Genomic DNA, 3,527 nt, shown 5'->3' with positions numbered 1-3,527 from the left:
AAAAAAAAAAAACAACTAGCATTCTTCAGATTGTTAAAATTATACCCTGTTAATGTTTTATTTTCTGAATTGGGGCTCTTATAGCTCTTATAACAATCCCTACATCAATTGTATCACACACATTTGTACGTATGTTGCCATCATTGTTTTCAAAATATTTTCCTTCTGCTTGAGCCCTTGATATCAGCTCCTCTTTTTTCCCTCCCTTCTCCACCCTTTCACTCTCATGGACGCCTGATAAATTATAAATTATTATTATTTTCTAGTCTTACACTGTCCGCTGTCTCCAGCTTCCTTCAATACTTTTCTTATTCTGAAACCCATCTGCATTTAATATTCTGCTCAGCTAAAAATAATTGTATGCATTTACAGTTAAATGATATTAGAAATTTAAATATTTTTGTTGTTTTCACTATCTTTAATTGCCTGCAAGTCATTACTGACTCATAGCTGCCTTCTGAATAACAGAAGGAAGCATTGCCTCGTCCTGACTCATCCTCACGATTCTCTTTACTTTGGGGTTAATCCATCCTATTTGGGCTTTGCACTCGAATTTTCTGATCCTTTAGTTTACTCAACAAGATATTCTTTTCTAAAGTATCAATATTTCCTGATAACGTGTGATTGTGCTGCTGTAACATAAATAAACTCACTGCCATCGAGTCCCTTCTAACTCACGGTGACCTCACAGGACAGGGCGGCACTGCTTGTGTGGGTTCCCAAAACTGAAACTCTTTACAGAGGTAGAAAGCCTCATTTTTTTATCCCAAGGAGTGGCTGGTAGTTTCGAACTGCTAACCTCCTGGTTAGCAACATGGTGAGTAACTACTATGGCACCAGGGTTGCTAAAAAACAAAAAAACCAAACTTACTGCCATTGAATTGAGGCAGGCTCATAGTTGAATCAGTGTCGGCTCATAATAACAATAAACACTGCCCACCCTGTGCCACCCACTGGGTTGTTGTTTTTCTCGCGCTCATTGTTGCAGCTGTTGTCACTCCATCTTGTCACGGGGATTCCACTCTTTTGCCGTTTCCCAGGAACTATTCTCACCAGGGAACGCAGTCCATGTACATGAGACAAGGTCTCACTAGCCTCCTTCCCAGGGAGCATTCTGGCGGTGCTGAGCCCAGGAGAGATTTGTTTGTTCCAGTAAACTGTGGCAATCCAACATGATAATTCAAATGCATTGATTCATCTTCGGTCTTCTTTATTTATCGTCCAAAGATATTTCACATATGTATTTATGTGTACATAAATATTCAATTTCATGAAGCATGTTTTTTCATCTCTTCTCAGTAAATATCATAAAATCCAGGATCAGTGTTTCTGAAGTGAGTACCCTTACAGCCTTTGGGTCTTGCTCTGTGTGTGTAGTTTTGTTCCAGAATCCACGAGTCAGGTTGCATCTTTTCCTATCTCTCAGGGGCAGATGTTGTGCTTTTTCACCTAGGCTAAGTGTCTACATAGGCCTGATACATAATACATTTATGTGGCAGTTGTTGTTACTGACTTTATCTCCCTTTACAAAATGTGACTGATAAACATTTGTGGAGTATACAATGTGAACATTATTTTATTTGGAAGTTTAACTTACCGGCCATTAGACAGAAGCTATAAGAGCATTCTTTAGTTGCAAAAACTTAGTATTGTAAGACTATGGAGTTAGATGTCTAATTTTTTCAAGGACTTCAGCACTTAACCTTGTGCATATGGAATTCATAAATTAGTTTGTTCTAATTATGGAAGGTTAGTAACATGAGCGTGCGCTCTTCTTCTATCTCCTACTCACTTTCAGCTATTGGAACCATCAGCAATGACAAGAAATATTGCTGAGGTTACGTACCCAGTACTTTATCCTTATTATACCCTCTAGTAATGGCCTCTACTAAGCATTTCAATGTGCTGTAGATGTACCAAGCATAGATAAGATTCCATTTATAATGACTCCTATCCCTGCCAAAGTTATAGATACTAAAGTGTTTAATTTTCTTTTTATCCCGAATTGCATCAATTAGCTGCAACCACTATTAAAGGTATGATTCAAATCCAGAACACAATCCAAAAAATCCTCCCAAAGTTCATGGAATCCAAGAAAGAGGGGACATAGGACTCATACAATATATATATATTAATATATATATATTAATATATATATATTAATTATATATATATTAATTTGCAGGTTTGTTCTATCCTTCATACAAACATACTTACCTTTCTCTCACTTCCTCATGCACACACTCATAAACACAAAATCGGTTCTTTCACTTTTGCGTATGTGTATGGAAAACTCACCATGGATCACTTATATAGTAAGAGACAAGGGTCTTATGCTAGGATTCTAGTTGTAGTAAGTTCAACAGTCTGTTTGCCAATTATCCCTCAAAGCTAGAATTTAATAATTAAGAGAAAAAGATGTCTGAAAAGAATAAAGAGAGAAATTTGCATAGCCTATTATTCTAATATCTGCTAAAATCAAGTTTGTCAAATGAATGCCAATTGTCATGTCATTAAAATACCCTCATTTTTTTATCTTCATGAAAATAAGGAATGCATCCAGGTATGGATACCTTGATTAGTTAGGGATCCAATGATCTTGACTGTCTGATCCTTATCTGGGAACTTTATGTTTTTAACCCACTTTATGGTATGTTCTGTCTTCCATTTCTATGATGAAATTTTACTATAAGTCTCAAAATCCTTTGTTTCAGAATTAAAGTCATTGAAAATTGTAGGTTGTGTTTAGAACATTTTTTCTGCTTAAGAAAATCAGTTCTGTTTCTGCCACTTAAGAGTTCAGGTCAATAGTCATAAAACTGCTCTGAAATTTGATGTCAGCTGGTTTTCCCAGGGCGAGGCTTATCCGTTGCACTCTGGCTGGGCTGACCCCTGCGATTTCCCCAAATATGGGAAACTCAACTGCATAATTTGTGGTAGTGGGGGACTGCGTTCGCACTCTCCCCTATAAGGGGAAAAAAATTTTGATGTCGCTTTCGCTAATAATGAAAGGCAATTGTAGAATTTTATTTTGGACATGTGCCCTTTTACTCAGTGATCCTGAAGTAAGCTTTTGTGGGACCTGCACATTTCATAGTTGTGCTAGAATTCTGTGACTGTTGTTATTGTTAAACCCAAACCATCCCAAGCTTGCTGTCAGATTCAAGGCAAAATTATACTTCCAGTGAGCTCTTCAGCATAACAACTCCATGAACAAAAGAAAGGAACACACCACGAGGTGTACCACCTTCAAAAGTGTCATGTTTGAGCCCTTTGTTGTAGCTGTGGTGTCAATTCATCTCCTCGGGGTTTTTCTCTCTTCACAGCCTTCTCTTTTACCAAACGAGAACACGTCTCTCAGCGTAACATGTCCAAACTATGTGAGGTGCAGCCTCAGCATCCTTGCCTCTAAGGTGCATTTCCTGCTACATTTCCTCCACGACAAACTTTGGTTTGTTCTTCTGGCAGTCCGTACAATTTTCAATCATCTTTTGCCAGCACTGCAGTCTAAAGGAACCAACTCTTTT

At 37.7% G+C, this 3,527-nt stretch overlaps 1 pseudogene; it reads left to right on the top strand.

Moving 5' to 3' along the window:
* Positions 1-2,827: 2,827 nt before the first annotated feature.
* LOC115870055 lies at positions 2,828-2,968 on the top strand (annotated as a pseudogene).
* Positions 2,969-3,527: the final 559 nt, after the last annotated feature.

This window comes from Echinops telfairi, unplaced genomic scaffold, assembly GCF_000313985.2.
Source record: "Echinops telfairi isolate 266 unplaced genomic scaffold, ASM31398v2 ScPeMD7_70;HRSCAF=299, whole genome shotgun sequence".
NCBI classification, from domain to species: domain Eukaryota; kingdom Metazoa; phylum Chordata; class Mammalia; order Afrosoricida; family Tenrecidae; genus Echinops; species Echinops telfairi.
The sequence above is the reverse complement of the archived record's forward strand: the minus strand, read 5'-3'. Positions and strand labels throughout refer to the sequence as shown.